Below are 19,604 nucleotides of genomic sequence, written 5' to 3'. Positions count from 1 at the left end.
CCTGGAGCATTTCACGGGGGGGGGGGGGGGGGGGGGGGGTGTTAAATAGAAATGACTATTCTGCCAAAGGTGGGATTTGTTCTGGGGACCTTCCAGTCATATGCACAGAGGCCTAACCTGCCCTCTGCACTGGTCAATAATGGAGAAACTTAACGAGTTCGATCTCGAATCGGCATTTGAGAAAACAAATAGCATCATACCCCATCAGAACTCATAAAAGGAATGATGAATAGGGTACATATCTGTGTTTCTAGATTTAAAGGGCAGTGTGCCTCTATATTAAGTCCACTGATCACAAGTCAACATTGTTTGTCTGGGTGCAGGCCACAGGTGATCAGGTGCGGAGAGCTTGGGTAATCAATCACAGGCCAGCTTCACCCCAGCGTTCTGTTGGCTGCTATTGATGGATCATCGCAGCCCCCCCCCCCCCCCCGATGCTATAGGAGCCGTTTCCGTGGCTCGGGTGCAGCTAGCCGCCAGACTGATATATCTCATGTATTTTTATGCTCTTGCGCGATTGCACCGGGGCCAAAAAGCAGAAAATCCAGCGCCTAATCTGTCCAGCGAGAAGGACATGAATAAAATTGAGGTGTAGGCCGGCCCGGGCTGCCATTGGCTGCCGCGTTTCAGATCCGTTTAGACCTTAGCCAATCCCCAGTGATAAGGTTCGGCAGGGGTAACCGTTCTCTAGAGACGTCTGTCTCACCTGACTGTTGAGTAACTGACCATTGGAGTCATTTTCCCGGCATCTGTGGTTAAACCCCCATGCTGCCCCCCTCCCTGCTGTATAAAGGGTATTATCACTGTGAGGCTCGGACCAAATTGAGGCCTTATCCGGACAGCTTCCCGGTGACATTCAGAGGGACCCGTGTGACAGTGGAGTTAAAGATTTCCATTAACCTTTAGAAAATACGGGTGTTGGAAAACATCTTAGTCTTACCAGTATTGGCATTTATCATGGTCGGGAATGAAATTCAGTGACGTATCTGCCTACGCAGTTCCAGATCTGCCGCGAATTAACATAGGAGGGCTAAAGCACTCCTAGCCGGAGACAAGGCGTGGAAAGGAAGTAATTCAATCTCTTGGAAAAGCGGGATGAAGAACAAAACGCCACAGAGGGAAATCAGGCGCAGTATCAGAACGTAGAGTAGAGTGCCACAGCACTCCCCAAATCTGTCCCCGCTTCATTCTCATCTCCCTCACATAGCGTCTCGGGTACAGTCACGTGTACGGTCGGGAAGCCTTTGCCATTTTCATTTTGATGGAATTCCGAGGACGTGTAAGGAATCTGATTGACATTCATGGACTGAATTAGTAATACCAGACATCAATTATTTACCGCTGCGGTGTTTTAAAGGAATGCCAAGCGCGTGTGAAAAGCTAGCGGGCGTTACGAGCGGGCCGGCTAGATTAGATCGGCGCTTCTTGATTCTGTTTAGCTGAAAAACACACTCGGATTCCCCTGCATGGGCGCAGGGCATAATTGTTTGGACATGTAATTGCACGAGCCCATCTGTCTTGGATGCCTTATCAATAAAACATGTCTAGAGGAGAAGCCAGGGAGACGCTTGCGATAACCCACACACACGGCAGCCTTGGCGGCTTGGGGATTATCACCTTCCTCAGAAGGGTCTTCCTCGCCATGCCCATGCACGGTTAATGATTAAATGTTAATGACCCCAGAGGTGTGTAAAATAAGGTTTTGGGAGAGCCGGGGGAAGACCGGTTTATCTCGCTGTCCCCCCCACCCACCCACAGTTCCACTAGGCCTGAACAACATGAGCGGACCCTCAGAACGGTATCATAATTAAAAACCCGGAGAGATGGAACGGCCCTCGTTTAGAGAGGGATAATCCTTAACCGGCAGCATGGGGGGGGGGGGGGGGCGGGGATTCCGCCTGTCATGAATCACTTTCATTCCCGGCCTTCTCAAGCATGGAGCGGCAGGTAATCTTCTGCCGCAGCTGAGCCGATTCTACATTCACAAACAATGGGGGCGAAGAAGGGGCCTCAGGATTTGAGCAGAAACCTGCCGGGGGGGGAAGGAGGAGGTCTCGGGGAAGACACCACAGTGCTGGAGGCCTAAACCATATCTGCCATGACACAGCATGTGAAAGTAGGAGCTCTGACGTTAATGATTGCCCACCCACTCTGGGTGCTAAAACTCTCTAGCACCCCATGTGGCCACGTCAGGATAATGCCTCCCTCAATTTACTGCCATCTGCCCTCACCGGTACTGTCTGGGGTTTGTTGGGATTCAACCGGCATCTGACAACAGCAAGTGTGGGGTGACCGCCAGCCGCCCAGACAACCACCACCCAAACAGCACATCCATAAAATATGGGGCAGTGCATGACTCAGGGTAGGACATTGTGTTTTTGATGGGAAGGTTGCAGGTTTGAATCCCAGGGCAGTATGGCCCTTGAGCAACCCCCCCCCCCCCCCATTGGTCCAGGGATGGTCTGATCCATCTCCCTCAGTCGTATGTCTGCTAAATTGCATGTGAATAATGTTAGTAAAGAGCTCATTTTAGGGGAGAGGCAACTGCAAGGACGATACCTCCAGCGACCTGCAGGGGGCGAGGTAGAGAGACGGTAAATACTTCTAATGAGTAACACAGCATGAGTGACTAATGGCCCGTCCCAGGATCGGAGCCACTACTGTATCCTTCAGCAAGGGGATTATCCTGAAGGCAAAAACATTTAAAACCAACAAGCTTCATTTAAAAAAAAAAAGAAGAGCTTTTTCTGCGGAATTATGTAATGTGATGTGAGAATACCAAGTTCAAACAGAAAAGGCCATGATATTAACAAAAGGATTAGAGGACCTTCCCACATAAATTACGACAATGTAGGTTAATGATCTCTTCTTTTTAATTTTTTTTAAAGTCCTGATTAATAGGTTTTAGTTTTCAAGGATGCCATCTCGCTAATCTCTCTGTAGCTCTGTGGTGTCGTTAAAAAAAATCCATTTAGTTGAACACAGTGGGGAATAAAGGTGGTAATCCCATCGTGATCTCATCGCCTTCAAGCCATCCTCGGTCTCCTGACTGATGGTGGCACTGGTACAAAGTGTGAGATCGTTGTGAATTCTCTAGGCCAAGATAACAGAGTGATCTGAGTCTAATTACTGTGGCAGTCTCTCAAAAATCCAGGACAACCCAAAACCAACTGGACTTAGGACCTTAGGATCTGCACACTTAGAGGAAAGTCCCAGATGACCACACTACTCCAAACCTACTCTTCGCTCTTACACAAAATTCTAGAATAACACAACCCACATGTATTTCTGGAGAAATTGCAACTCAACAAATTTTCTCAAACCTGCTTCACAAGAAGAATCCCAGCTGGCTTCTAATTAAAGCTTCCTCAAATCGTTTGTGAGCGTTCTGTGTTTATGTGCCGTTTCCAAACGGCAAGAACAGAACCCTCACTTTTGGTGATTACTTTTGCAAATCCACTTTTATCCGGAGAATAAAGCGAGAGATCAATATTCACCCCGGGAGACCAAAGAAGGAGAAAGTAAAATCATGATGGTGTCGTGATTTTCATTTCTGGGTCTGTACTGCTCAGATTGATGAGTGTAGAAAACACCACTCACGTGACATGAAGGATAGAGGCCAAACCGATTTTTAAATCATGCCAAAATTACGGCAATATTAACAACACAGAGCAGATGTGGCTGGTGTGTGGATTTGTGGGTTAGGACTCTGCCCATGTCCAGAAGGTTATTAGTTCAAATTCCATATCATTATCACATGGCTCCCAAGTATGACGGTGTGCAAGTGGTCTATGATAGACTGACATCCCATCCAGGGTGTACCCCAACTTGTACCCGATGCAGGCTGGCTGGCATAGGTTCCAGGCCCCATGATCTCATGATGGATGATGATGGAAATTTAACAAAGCCCAAACCAACCGATAGACGCGAACTACAAGATACTTCTGATATGCACAAGTTATGCAAATTGTTGTCATTGTAGTCCAGCATTGTTAGCTAACTTTCCAAAGAGGACATGGGCCAATTCGAGCCGGGTCTCGACGCGGCCTGTTCCTCACTGGTTTGTATAACTGCATGACATGATCCGTTTGTAAAAGCCAGCAGCTGTTTCTGTCGTTTGTCCCGAAGTGTGGAAAATATCAAAAGCTGCTGTTTCACTCCTCATCCGCACCAGTCTGACTCACTCCAAAGCTAAACCTGTGCCTATTACTTTATCAAGTAAGTAAGGCTTTATTGTAATCTCAGTCATGTACACAGTGAAACAAAAAAACACTCCGGTAACAACATAAACTCACGGTACAACATTCATGGCAGGGCAAACATTACACTGCTAAAGATAGACTTTTGGAATAATTTACAGTGCAAAGAAGGGGACAGAGGGAACACTGCTGCCTATATTTACAACACATCATAACATAATAGAACATAAGAACATAAACACAACATTAGCACAATATTAACATAACATTAACATAACAGAACAACATAAACACAACATAGCATTATAAAATGAGTACATGGAAGTCCAATCTGTCCAATCTTAAAGTGGAAGTGCCGCAGTTACAAACAGTATACAAACGTACACAGTATTTTGCCATTGGGGCAAATCCATGCACAAGAACTGCTACTCAATCCTGCTGCTAGTTGCAGTCCGGATTTTTCTCATTTCTATTCAGCGACGTGTCTCGTGTTGCTCTTTGCTTGTCAGTAAATGGCAGCTTAGGTCACTACAGAAACACGTGTAACGACAGCATAACTGTATAAAGAAGCAACAGTCGTGTCTGCAAACTCATTGGTATGCAGCTAATCCCGGGCCAGAGGTGCGCTTACGGGTAGCAGAGAGCTGTCCTGTCGAAGAAGAGCGCCCCCCGGAGGCCGGAGGTATGCGAGACCCCTTTTTCCAACCAGAGAGAGGTAGCCATGTATTTGCCATAACAATGTGCGTCACTGTGGATTAAGCTTTGGTGCCTGTGATCGGAAGGTGGCCTTTTTCGAGCCCCGGCTTTAGCAGAACAGCCACATCGATGTTGGACCTTCAGAAAGGTCCATAACCCTCCAAGATGCTCAAAGCTGCTAAATAAAAGTCTTGACCCTATGCTGGGAGCCGAAGTTTCATTCTGAACTGTGCGTGTCTCAAAAGCGAGTAAGGTGGGATATGGGGAAAGGAGCACTGCAAAGAAGCCATGGTTTGTGTCGGCCAAGAGGTCACAGTCCAGAAAGGAAATGGATAGAGGACTGTAGGGTTGGGTTCCTGCCTCTGATGTAGGTTGCAGGATGTGTGTGGGGGGGGGTGTAACAGGCTCTAGTGGCTAACTGTGTTCCCTGACAGCTCCGGGCCCCATGGGGAGTTGAGCTGAGATGTTTTGAGTGCTGAGCGTGATGTGTTTAGTGTCTTTGACTCGCTCACATTTCACATTCTCCTCGCTTTTGGCTCCTGTATATTTTACCAGCATCTCACGACTCTTATTTTGAAAAATGCCATTTCTCCAGACACAAATCGGAAATTGTTATTCTCTCGGCAGAGCGTTCCAGCTGAAATCTGGTGTTCGTCATCTACAGGAAACAGATTGGGCGTGAACAATATCCCATTTGGCCGTCGGATCACCTCTGCTAATCTACCTGTCGTCGTAGTGGGCCCCCCCACGGCCCGCCTGTCCACCTGTGCCCTTTGCCCCCTCTGCCACACCCATCTGTGACCCCCACACCCCCGCCACTTGCCGTCTTCATCATGCATCGTCCATCTGCTTGGATTGCATCCGCTTCGTCGGAGGGTTCATTCACACGGATGAGATCATCCAATCCCTCCCCAGCGTGTCCCGAGTTAATAATGCCTGTTTCCCACCCAATTAATCCACAAAATCTTGATAATTGTAGAAGGACCCAGCAAGCTAAGTGCCCCCGGTCCATCCCCGGCACGAAAACTCTGAAATCCTACCCTCAGCCTATAAATAGATCCCAAAGTATATTTGGGCCGGCAATGGAGGTGCTCTCTGTCAGAAATAAACCAGGCGTGTCTCTTGCCAGAGTGTCACTGAGGTTAAGTTGGGAGTACGGGGCACCACGTGCCAGCTAGCCACCAACCCGGACTCCACTGACACCAGGAAAGGGGTTTTAACTGGGAAATTCTAAGGCAGTGTTTCCCAATCCGTTCCTCAGGGACATGGAACATTCCAAATTTTTGCTCCCTTCCAACTCCCTACTGGGAGCTGGGAGGGAGCAAAAACATGGACTGACTGTGGGTCCCTGAGGACCGGATTGGGAAACACTGTTCTAAGGCAGTGGAACAAAGGAAATTAGACCTTTGTGGGACGGGTGACCGTAAGGAGCGGCTAAATCTGCCTGGAGAGCAGTGACCTGTGACAGGGACAAGAAAAGCCACTGAGGAGTGGATGCTTTCGGCCAATCGGATCCCTGCATTTCCTCCTTGCGTGACAGTGCTGATGGGATTGCTTTGATATCGGACAGCGGTGGCAATCCGGGACAGGCCCCGCATGATGTCAATTTGACAAGGTGTTCATTTTCCACCCATAGGGAGCAGCTGCTCTTACAGACAGGGCATGATTCTTTAGTGGAGCCATTCCTCAATGTTTTGGGAGTCCCCCCCCCAAATCATAAACATGATCAAATGCACAATTTCGCTTAATTCAGACAATAAACCACTTCATGAATGAGTTGCTGCTGCTACATGAGTCCAGAAGATTTACAAATAAAATAATATAGTTTAATATAGTTTAGCATGTTTTGAATGTAGTGGCGTCCTTTCAGCAGATCCCCTTGTCTCCTGTACTGGATAGATGGTCGCACGATGGATGGATGGATGGCTTAAAGCCCGATGAGCGAATTTAAACTATATTCTGTGGACCAACATCAAAACACACACACACACACACATATAAATAAACACTCGAGATGAATGACCTAAATTCTCCCTTAACCGCTGGAAGTACGCATCACAAGAACACAGCTGAAGTGTAAAGCTGGTCACATGACCAGCTGCATGAAGGCACTTCAGTAGCTTAAAAAGAAGGAGGAAGCGTGGTCAGCACTCAGCGGAGGGCCGTCGTTAACGCCGTATGGCTGACCCCCCCCCTGCGCCATCCCCATCTTCCCTTGAGGCCGCTCGCCCTTTCTCAGTCACCCCAGCAGGATTAAACGGGATTTCCAGCTCAGCAGAAAGCACCTGCTCATCACACCCAGCTACCACATCGATCAGGACGCGGTTGGGACAGTGATGCATCAGCTACCCATAATTCCCTGGCGCCTACGTTACATCCCTAAGTCGCCAAGGGCAGCCACGAAAAACAGGCCAGGCGGTGCTGATAAAAAACTGACCAACAGGCCATCTGATTGCTGCAAGGGCGAGCATATTGTGCCGTGGAATGGCATCTGTGTTCATCACTGCCAGCAGGTGGCGCCGCGCTCGCTTCCCGCCTAGAGAGCTCAGAGTCCGGCTGCACATGTGACTTTTCACACCCACATTCAATTACATCAGGTGGCGTATACAGGGGTGGGGCCATGGGGTCCAAGCTGAAAGCTGATTGGCCCTCGGAGTACCTGTCACTCACTGATTCAAAACATATCATTGGCTAATGGTGAGGTTGGTCCCTCTGTATGAAACATGGCCCCCCACCTTAAATAAATCCTAGAATTACCCCCGATTATGCTGACCTCCACGTACCTTCCGTCCCTAACTTGACAGGCGCTTATGCATTACGCTAATACGTAAGCCTAATTAATAGAATTAACATTGTTTTCCCTAAAGCTAATAGCGGTTCATGCGACTTACAGAGTCCTAAAAGTCAACAGCAGCCAGTAGCTTGTTGGCAGACTCCCGGAAACAAGGGCCGCACCTTTGCTCCGCGGGGTTATGCGGGCGAACGGTGGGAGAACCGCTAGATTTCCCACATCTGAGGCAGATTTTTTAAACACTGATTCATCGCAGGGTTAATTAAATATTACAGGGCTAATTCGCATAATCCATCAAACAGAGCATAGATCAAAAATGCGCAGAAACATTTCCGGCTGACATTTAAGAATGATGATTGTTTTAATACGGCGTTTGCGGAGCCATAATCGTCGCTATTTGCAGTGGATTTAAAGGAGATACAAAGTCGGTAAATCATACGAGAAATACTAAGTGAAGGATCAAACCAGCCACCGTTAAAATAATGCGGCTTACTCCCTCTACAGAGTCTTGAGAAGTGAATTATGAAGGATTCCTCCTTCTGACAGCAAAAGGGAAATTAAAAAAAACATGCATACGATCGTCTCATTTCCAAATCTGTACGAAAATACCGCATTTGTTTTTCGCCTAACGTCGGTGTTGTTTGACCGATCCGTTCCGGAAATTTCCACAAGATACACAGAGAGACAGGAGCAGGACTGGAGATGAGCGTACGGGCCTGATCGCCCGGTCCTCCTCCAAGCCTAAGCTGAGCGGCCGTCTCCCTGCATCTCCTCCTCTATCAGACTTTATTTGCCTGCCTGAAATCTCCAGTATCATCACTTTTCCGTACCATTTGTCTGGTTGCTGCTTTTACCACAGGGGGGAAAAAGCTTTAAAAATAAAAAATAAAAACTACCACAGAAGCGACGTTTATTTAAATCAGATGAACGGGGATTCTAATAAGAATGGCATGTAAATAATCCCAGAATAGCAGCGATGAAATACTATATCACACACTCCACTTCATCCTGCCTTTATCTGAAGTGGCGCGGGGGGCGGGGGGTGTTATTGATGCGCGGGTCGGCTCAGATAAGGCCCGGTCCCCGTGCGATTCCCCCAGGTGGCCGACCCACGCCGTCCGCAGGCGAGGACTCACGCGGCGGCTTGGGGTACGCCGACGGGCATGAGGAGGCTCCCTAGGCGGTAATGGAGTCGGGGAATCGGCGGCAGAGTATGATTACCATCGATCCATCTCCCGTCATGCTTTCAAAACTAATGCCGGTGCGGAAAATAATGCACATCCGAGGCGAAATCGATAGTCCTACGCGGAAAAGGACGGGCAGGAAAATTCGAGGCGGCAGGTGGGACCCCGGTGAGGTGGGGGTTCCTCGCAAGTTATCCATGAGGGAGCGGATTCGGGCGCGGACAAGGGGGAGGAGCTTGGCGCATGCTGATGCGCATCGTGGGGCCACTGGGTAAGCGGGCACGACCACGTGACGCGCGCCTAACAGGACGGAGGTTTTATTACACCGCTAAACGGAAACGCCAGCAATTAACCTCCCGTTTAAGTGGAGCAGTTCTCCGAACGTAGAGGCAGGTGAATAACCCCTGAATTCTCAAAGGTGGCCACCTCTTACTAGAAACGCCTCACGGCTATTCTGGGAAAAAGGCTTTCGGCGAACTTCCAGGAGCGGGATGTAAGCAGTTCTGTGAGCCTCGGGTCGGCTGAGCTGCGCTGAACCCCTTGTTGACGTTTACGGTCCTGGATCGAGTGTGGGAGCACCACGGTATTCCGCGGGAACGCTCCCATCCCAAAATGTTCCCCGCTGCACTCATGCGTGGCTCTGCTTCCCTCTGTAATCCGGCACGGAATGCTCTCCTCAGCGGTGCCGGTGTCTTTGGTGACGCCGGCCCCCTGCCTTATTGTCACCGAGGGCCGATCTGTGGCTGGACGACCCAAAAAAACCCAGCCCGCCAACACCCGGACCACCCGTGTCTTCATGCCACTGGTGGGCAGGGCCACAGGGAGGTTCATATACACACCCTTCCAGCTCCGAGCTCAGAGACCACAATAAAGGTCTCGGATTATGCTCGACGGTTCTCAAGGGGAAATTGTCATTCATCTCCTAAGGCAACCACGTTCCCTCCAATCTTAATAACCGCTGATTAGATTTTGAAGCGATTCTGGCACGGCGTGTGCGTTTATGCGCAGTTAATATTTAAACACATTCATTATATATCTAGAGGGACGGAGATAAGGCAGCTTTTTGCTACGTCTGTCTGCTGAGAGTTGCTGCTTGCGGGGAATAGGATCCGACCGGCGTGGCTTTTGGAGTCACGATAAACAAAAAAAAAAAAAAACAGAACACCTGCATGGGGGATGGGGGGAGGATAAGGAGGCCACAGTTCAGGCATGACGGCAGGGGTCACGCGCGGGCGAGCCGTGAGCCACTTGGATCCAGTGGCAGCCCGCCAGCTGGTCATGGGACTGAAACTCCATCCGGTGGAAACGGGCGGACCCTGACTGCAACCGGCGTGCTGAGGAAAGGCGCGTGACTCAGGCTCACATTCTGTCCCTGCCGCGGGCACGGCCGTACCCAGTGCCACTAAGCTGCCACTGCACGTGTTCTTTTTATGAGCAGGAGGAAACAGCAGCCGTATTTCAAGCACGCATGCAAATAAACGTGAGAGCCTCCATTGTGCCAGTTCAAACCTAAAAACTGCCGTCTATAAACTCTTTGGAATCACTGATGTTTTGTATACTTCCTGAGTAAAACAATACTCAGAGTAAAACAATCTACAACACTACAGAAAAATACTACTAAAACAATACTACAGTGCTAGAATACTGCTAAAACAGTATGACAATAATACTAAAACAATACTACAAAAACAATACTACAACACACTTCATCTTATTGTCCTCTTATTCCCACTGTCACGGAACAAGCTCATTTGCAGGCTGGCTGACTTGGAGGCTTCGCTGAAGCATGACATAACTGCATCCTTTCTAAAGGGGGCAGCTGCCTGGCTTCCGAGACGGTGGCCTACCTCTTCCTGGACAGCTGTCGGGACCGCCCATCAGGGGAAGTAATTAAAAGGGAGCCTGTCGACCCCCCTGGGACAAGCTGTCAGGCAGGGACACCAGACAGAGATGGAGAGAGCCAGAGAGTGGACTAAATCTCCAACCCACCCCTTCCCCAGTGGGACGCAGGTCAGACACGACAGCCCTCGGTGAGGCACGAAGCAGATCCCCCTGCCCCGTCACCTGGACGCTACTACCCTCTCAGCCGAAAAAGTACCGCCGTGTCCAGCACACAGCCTGCAACCGTACCACACCTGTCGTGAGTAATCTTCGTCTTCTCCGTCGATGAAGGCTTCAGCCCTGCACTCTGTCCCCATTCGGAACGGCCATTTCCAGACTTTCTCCATGCCTACCGACAACAGTGAGTCATCGCTACGGGACCTGAGACTTAAGACGGCTTCCAGTTTGCGGGAGCTTACCTCCGAGGCCTCACGCCTCCTCATCTATCACACGGGGAGTTTCTGTTGAGGGGTTTTCACGCTCCTCAATACCGAGCGTTGTTTATGTGTATGTGTAAAAATACCAGGAGCGGAGCTGCACCGCGTTCACGTGACAAGAAAACGGAGCCCAGCCACAGAGCTGCATTCTGGGATCTTCTTGGGGCCCAGGATTCACAGGGGGGAATTCACCCTGATGGTGAAGACTTTTTGGGGGGGGGGGGGGTGTCAGCCACACCTGAGCTGGAGCCCATCTGGGGAACAGAGAAGGTGCCTATGATTTTTTTTATTTGCCAAAGAGGGATGCGAACAGGGGAGAGTGGAACCAAGCTTAGCAAAAGGGAGGCCATAGGGGGTGAGGTGTGACTCACTGGGTTAGGCCCCTGTGCCTGCAACCAGAAGGTCATGGGTTTGAATCCTATTCTCAGCAGAAAGAGCACATCACTGTCAGACCCTTGAAGAAGTTCCAACCCCCCCCCCCCCCCAAAAATGCTTCAGGGGTACTAGAGGAATAGCTGACCTGGCCTTCAGACTGCAAGCTTCACTCCCACCTCTATGTATGCATGTGTGTATGACTAAATTAAACAGAAATCTGTGAAAAAACACATTCTGACATAATTGTGCAGATGGTAAATAAAGCTTCGTTTAACTTAAGAGGCTGGGGCATAGGAGCAGTGTGGCGGGGGTGTCGCATTCTCAGCCCCAGCTTCTGATGTCCTCTAGCACTTGCACAGTGGCCCCCCAGATGCGGACGATCCCGGGGATTTAAACACCTCGGCACCACACCCCCTCCCCAAATAAACAAACGAACGAGCAAACAAACAAGCAAGTAAACAGGAACCACAAACAAAAAGCAGAAATGGTTCCTGTGCAACTGTTTACTGGGGGAAAAAATGACGGAGAGAGAGAGAGAGAGAGAGAGAGAGAAAAGTCCTGAGCCAAGGAAAGTGCTGTATGACTCTGAGGCCGAGGCCCCTACAGCAGAGCTGATCTTCAGAGGATTAGAGAGAAATCACTCGGCACAGATTGCAGACGCCCAGCGTGAGGCCGGCTCAAGATTGATACACCCTGCACTCCACCTCTACAGCGGCGTGCAGACTACCCCCAAAGAGCAGTGTGTGTGCTCCACGCTTCCTACCACGGTATATATAGGTGTACCTGGCTGGCTGCATTATATAAATGTAATGACATTAACATGAACACCTTAGCGAATTCATCTCGACGCAAAAGGTGTTTCTCTGCGCAGATGGACGGCGAAAGCCTTCACGGGAGCCGTTTGGGGTAATATAAGGGCTTTAATACGGACCTTAATGACCTGACAGAGTATCATTCTTTTGTCCCGTATTTCATATTTCATTCTCCGTCGCCACATAAATCACCGGGCCGGTTGTCTCACTCCGTCAAGCGAGGACGCGTTTTCTGTGGAGCGGTCAAAGTCAACGTAAGGGCACCCCTCTGGTGTTTCCTCAGTGCCATGGCAACGGCGGAAGGGGGACTCACTCCATACGGGTTAACCCTTCACCCTCAGGCTCACAGTGGAATTTTCACACACACACACACACACACACACACACACACACACACACACACATATATATCTTTGTGGGGACTCTCCATTTACTTCTATGGGGAAACTTTAATCCCAGCATGACAACCTTAACCCCTAGTCAGCCCTAACCTTAATCAAGTAACCAAGCATAATACAAGACATTTGGCATTTTTCGTTTTTTGATTGCAGTCAGAGATTTGTATAAAACTGAATTTCCCCTTGTGGATACAGAAAAAATGGTCCTCACAATGTCAAAATTTGCCCCCCACAATCCCACAATATAATATATACATAATTCATGCGCGCACACACACACACACACACACACTGTCAGCTCCAGTACATTATTACTGGCCTCACACCAGAGACCTCGAACCCGGAACGCTGCTCATCTTTGCCCATCAGAGTCATTTCCACAGTCCAGAGGCAAGCAGGTCACAATTAATCAGGCTTTCGTTGACACTCGCTAAACTCACTTTTATAATTATGCCAGCTATGTACATATTTTCCAAGTAGGCATTATGTTTACGAATGTACACTTCTTGCTTTCCAATTTATAAAACCATGCTTCTCACTATACGGAACAAATGTAAAGTGTTTCTAGAATGTTCTAAATCGCAGGGAGTTTGGGCCTAGTGTATTTTTTCAATTAGACGTGATTTAGCGTGCGGGATTAAGCGCCGTGTTCCCCAACACGAGCAGCTGTCAGCTGCAGACGAAGCGGGCAAGGGGGATGCAATCGCAGTAATCTCCCATAACAATGCCGATCTTCTGCTGTGAACCGACATTTTCCCCAGCCTGCTGCCGTTTTAAAGGCTCCTTCTCTCGCCGGGAATCGCAGGCGCGCCATCCGACAGGGACCGGACAACCTCACGGAGAAATGTCACTTCCTCTCTGGCGTCATCCCAGAAATATGATAATGAAGCGTGTCACCGGACCCACAGAGCACTCGCATCTTGCTGTTAACGAGTTCATTTACAAATGGAAATGTCATTGGGAAATGTGCTGATGTGTGATGCCTGTTTTCTGCAGACTTCAAATAAAGGGGCATTTTGAAGCGTCCGTCTAATCTGAGCGCGTGTGAGAAACAGCATGAATTTATTAATGTGGAAAATATCAGGATTTGAATATTATACCACAGTCCTTTTATACCTCATACCTATTATAGAGACAGGTTATAGGGCAGCATGGTAGCTCAGTGCATTGTACTGGTGGTTGTTGGCTCGAGTCCCAGCACTGCTTTATGCATGTGTATGTGTGGCCTGTGATAGACACAGCGTGGACCCCGGCCCAGTGCTGCCTGGGATAGGCTCCAAACCCTGACCCTGTTAGAGGACTGGAAACAGCTTCAGATCCTAGCGGGCGAAAGGAACAGGCGGTCGTCCACAGAAGGTGAATAAAGGAGGAGAAGAGGCTGGACGGAGGAAGAACAGTGGGTGGCTGCCCTGGTGGGGAGGGGGGGCGTGGCAAATTTCGACATTCAGCTTCAAGACCAGCCCCCGCCTCCCCAGGGCTGAGCCGGAGGCCACAGGCCGGCGCCGGGTTCCTGTCTGGTCAGCACCAGCAAAGCACTGATCAGGGAGGGGTTCAATGACTGCCATGGGAGTGGAGAGAGCAGGAGCCAAACCCCCCCCCCCACAAAATCTACTGCACCCACTCAACCCCCGAGATTAATTTCTGTCTACAGGTCTGCTAAGGACAGGCGGGGGGAGGAGGAGAGGAGAGGAGTACAAGAGAGGACGGGAAGGGAAAAGGAGTGCAGAGAGAGGAGAGGAAGGGAAATGGAGTGCAGAGACAGGAGAGGAAGGGAAAAGGAGTGCAGAGAGAGGAGAGGAAGGGAAAAGGAGTGCAGAGACAGAAGGGGAAGGGAAAAGGAGTACAGAGAGAGGAGAGGAAGGGAAATGGAGTGCAGAGACAGGAGAGGAAGGGAGAAGGAGTGCAGAGAGAGGAGAGGAAGGGAAAAGGAGTGCAGAGACAGGAGAGGAAGGGAAATGGAGTGCAGAGACAGGAGAGGAAGGGAGAAGGAGTGCAGAGAGAGGAGAGGAAGGGAAATGGAGTGCAGAGACAGGAGAGGAAGGGAGAAGGAGTGCAGAGAGAGGAGAGGAAGGGAAAAGGAGTGCAGAGAGAGGAGAGGAAGGGAAAAGGAGTGCAGAGAGAGGAGAGGAAGGGAAAAGGAGTGCAGAGACAGGAGGGGAAGGGAAAAGGAGTACAGAGAGAGGAGAGGAGCAGAGTGGAGCTGAGAGCAGGTGAGGATAACAAAACTGAATGGAGGGGAGAGGAGATAAGAGGAAAGGAGGGGAGAGGAGGACAGGGGGGCACCTGAACATCCAACTCCTCCCAACTGCGTCTGTGGCATGACATCACGAGGCACGTCACCCCCACCCCCTCGTCTCCGAGGACTTTCGGCAGCTTCCCTATCCTCTCATTTCACGGCTGGCTGCCCGGGTGCTTCCCTGTGTGCCCCCAACCCCCATCTCTAGGACATATGAACGGCAACGCTTTCGGGGGCATGAGCCAGCGTCTCCAGTGCTACGGTGGCTGGGGGCCCCTAACAGGAACCGCTCGCTTAGCACGAGCCCTTTAAGCGCAAAGGTCACACTGCGTATTAGTGAGACACACACACACACACACACACACACACACACACACACACAGACAAAGGTGCCTGAAGCAAGGACCAGTGTCAGGAAGCACCCACAATTATAACAGCGATTCGCCGATTTGGGCAGTCGCTCAGTCCAAAGAGCATTACCAGATAGCCACAGCGCCCGTCATTTATGTCAAAGCCAGTGTCCGAGTAGCGAAGAAGAAAAGGGCACAGGAGACGGGACAATCCAAAGAGACTAGTGAATATTCAGTCGCATACAGTCATATGACTTTGAACATTCAACCAAATGACAAATGACCCATTGATGTCAGATTAACGTAAGAGCAGCCAAAGAACTTTCAGCTTCTGCCGTTATTTTATCGAACCATAGAACAATAACGTTTCCAAATGGCTCCCTGGGGTCATGGTGGCAACCTCCAACCTGACAATTCAGGGTTATCACACTTGACTCCGAGCACAGTGAATAATTAACCGAATTATATTCAGCACTGAGATCTTTAATTAGACAAGTGTGTAATTACTGCCACACTAATGAATTTAGTTCATTACAAAGCACCGCGTCGTGGCGGGTAATGAATTGTTCGTCACTTGAAAGTATATTATTTACCATGACCGCAGAGCTTCAGACAAACACGGAACAGTTATCAGAAAGAAGGACTAACAAGGTCTCCCTTGTCCAAATCCTCACTCTCGATAGCATTAAATACACAGATACTTGACTTACTCCATATATTGCGGAATGTACATATCCTGGTCATACAAATACGTAAAATAAAGTACAATGAGTAAATATTTTCCATCACTGGGCCGTCAACAAAAAAGAACAACACGGACCGATGCTCCCCAACTTTGACAAGTAGCAATGTTATTCAAGTTACAGTCAACCAACAGGAAGCTGGTATGACGCACTGGAAACATTGTTTACATGTTACATTCCGGGTCTGTCTTCACCTAAAACCTGCCGGGATTAATATATGGTTTAGGCTATAAACAAAAAAATATATAGATATATATACAAGAAAAGTAATAATCAAATATTCCAAACAAAACTTTTACTTTTGGTTTTGCTTGTAATATAATTCCAGGGTTATGCTGTCTGTAGGTAACTGCATTGCCATCGTGTCAATTATTAATAATAATTTGTGTGACTGAACACAATCATGTTTATTTGAAAGCTAGAACTTCAGCAAATGACGTTATGCTAATAAGCGACTCGTAAATGATGTTTGGGGCTCGTGTGTCGGTCACATGACCTGTTGAGACCTTATGATAAGGCGATGGGGTGCGTAGTTCATTCTGAACCGTTTTTTTTGGTCAGATAGTGTTTAGAGATGCACACTTTGGGTCATGTGGGGGCAGACGGCAAGCTAGCGGGCCTGAAATCGGTCCCGAAGCCTTTGGGTTTGCACAGCGCGCTGCCTGGATAAATCAAACGATTGATTAAATGCTCCGGCACTCCCCATAAAATCAGTTCCGTTGATTTAGGCATTTGTACCCTTTTGTAATAAAAACAAAGCCATCAATAGCAGAAAAACAACTGCCCTAATTAATATACGCGAGCGTGGTAAAGTCCACCTGTGATGTTTAGATGGCATAACAACTGTCTTGTGCTCTGGCGTTAAGTACGGCTCGTTTTGGGCACTACTGTCCCAAAAACGGGAACTTTGATAAGTGACCTTTGCACTCATCTCATTGATTTGCGCCGACCTTTTCAGTTTCCAGGGAGCTACACGCTCAGAGGGTATAAAAGTAGAAGTTTTACCGTGTGTAAAATAAAAAAAAAGGAACTTTCCCCACTTATATCTTAATGTATCTGTCTTCCACCACAATCGATCAAACGCGTGGCTTCAAACGGATCAGAGATCCGGGCCGAAAGGAAATGTTCCGGAAACGTCTCATTAGCAGAACAAAGCAGTCGGCAGGAACGTGTTTCTCCACATCCTTTGTGCCCCCTTTCTGCCAGGGCAATTACTACGGTGTCAGGCAACAGAATTTTTTTAAGGGGGGGGGGGGTGGATGATTCATACAAAGGGGCTGACCTTATCATTAGCCAATGGTGTGTTCTGAATCGGTGAGTGATGGGGGGGAGGCACAAAGGGGGCCAATCAGCTTTCAGCTGAGGCCAGTGCCCTTGTGGCCCCGCCCCTGTCAGACAGGCCAAGTGACTATAAGTTGAAGTGACCAGTCAGAGGCAGCCCTCTGCTTTTATACTCAACCACCGAAACTCTGAACATCCTCTGTCATTTTTAATGGCTTTTTTTCTCCTTCTGCAAATTCATAAATGCCGTTTCCCTTGTACAGCATGACCAGCTTACATTTACCCGCTTGGATATAAAGTTATAGGGGCCAGAAGCAGGGGCGCGGTGGGGGGGCATGGATATCCTGGCAGTCACAGGGGGCTCAGCACTTTATAGGGGCCTTTGAATATGTAAAATTATACATAAAATTAGGTAAGGGGGGGGGGGGTGTCCCAGAATGTCTAGCTATGCTCCTGGCCAGAAGTGGGACTCAGCGGTGGGTCGAACACCCTATACCGCGACGCGTGCTGCCCCTGGACGATGCGGACGCCTCCCATAACCGCACAAGAGCAGGATCAAAGGCACGAGGATCCGCCATGTCGGTCACGCTGATGTTTCATTTAGGGCTCACAGAAAGCCCTGCATCGCTGACTTTAATTAGACGTATCATTTACTGTTTACTGTATTATCTGGCTTCTGGTAATAACCTTTCCCAGTGTTAATGATCTTAAAATGACTGGAATAAAAAATAAATAAATAAATAAATAAACTCCGTAGACTCCAGCCAGGTTCTCGAACGTCCCTCGAACATTCAGTATGACGAAATACCGGCATTTACCGTCTCTCCTGGGCCGGTGAACCCAAAGCTGGGGTGGAGACGGACAGCCCGCAATAGCAGGCGATACAATAGGTATACCATAGTAACCTGGGCCGGTTACTATGGAGAACAGGGTCGTTGCCACGGAAATAGAGGAAAATGTGTAACGAAGCAGAGGTCACATGGGTAATAGAGGTTAAAGGTGGCATGAGTGCGCCATAGTGCTATTGTGACCATGAGGGCTTGGCACAGAGACACCGACACAGGCTAAGTGCCAGCCCACTGCTTATCGATTGGAAGGTGACATACCAGGAAAGACATCGGGGCCTTTACCAGACAGCCCCCCCCACAACCCAGACTTATGGAATGGCAGTTCCCATAATTCCCGGCACCGTGAATGGGCATTGTGAGGCTGCGAGCAAGTCAGTCACTCGCCGGTGTTATCCCGAGGGTAAACCATGACCATCTCACACATGGAGGTGGATCCGATAACCTGCCGCTCCTGAAGTGACTCTTATTCGTGACTTTTATTCGCGACTTTTACAGCCCCAAAAATCAAACTCCGAAGGCAAGCATTAGGAAACTCTCTCTCGGGTGGAATTTGGGGCGGGGGAAGAGAAACAGCTCTGGAAAAACAGGAACGTTTTTTTTTTTTTTCCACAGAAATAAAACCATGATTCAGGGGGAAAAAAATAAAATAACAATGACAAAACAAGGCTGACTCACCATTGCTGGTGGGGAGCGGCATGATGCAGGGCTTAAAGAGGACCTGAGGGAGGCCTGTGACAGGCACTGCTGCGGCCCCCACCTCCGCAGAGGCCGGGTAACATAATAGCACGGAGGTCGCTAGCTAATTACTGATCGCTGGCTGTTTAAGGAACAGAAGGAAAGTACCAGAGGCCTCATAAACAGCCAGCAAACACCAGCGGCACCAGTACACATTTCAGCCAATAACAGAGCTCGTTTGTTTACTAGCTGAGCCATAGGTGCTCATTCCTAGCAAGCTCTCACGGGGGGGGGGGGGGGAGAGAGTGCCCCCCAAACGACTTTAAAGCCCCCGCTTCCGCTACGTGCCACAGTGTGCGAAATCGATAGTCCTCCCCTCCGGGACAGAGATGACCTGTGCGGACATCCCGTGGTCGGTCGATCGATAGGATCGCACAGGTGCCCCCCCTCCCCACCGTCGCCCCCACTCAGGGCTGACTCATCAGCAGACGCTAATTCACAGGAGTCACAGGGACACTCGCCCCGTAAGTACCTGCTCTGCCCGGAGTCCTGATCTGGGGGCGGCACTCCTGAAATGAGCCGTACCTTTCCTGCTGACCGCGTATCAGCCCTAAAACCCCCCACGCCACACAACTGTGCGCAGGCATACATTTACATTTATTCACTGTACACTTTTATCCAGTGTGATGTACGTTTTC

At 49.3% G+C, this 19,604-nt stretch overlaps 1 protein-coding gene across 1 annotated transcript in view; it reads right to left on the bottom strand.

The window, feature by feature from the left end:
• LOC111853036 (peroxisome proliferator-activated receptor gamma coactivator 1-alpha) overlaps nt 1–19,604 on the bottom strand; it is a 179,601-nt gene that overhangs the window by 59,055 nt on the left and 100,942 nt on the right. The window lies entirely within an intron of this gene.

The sequence above is a fragment of the Paramormyrops kingsleyae genome, chromosome 25 (assembly GCF_048594095.1).
Source record: "Paramormyrops kingsleyae isolate MSU_618 chromosome 25, PKINGS_0.4, whole genome shotgun sequence".
Lineage (NCBI taxonomy): Eukaryota > Metazoa > Chordata > Actinopteri > Osteoglossiformes > Mormyridae > Paramormyrops > Paramormyrops kingsleyae.
Note: the sequence above shows the minus strand (reverse complement) of the source record. Positions and strands in the feature narration are given on the sequence as shown.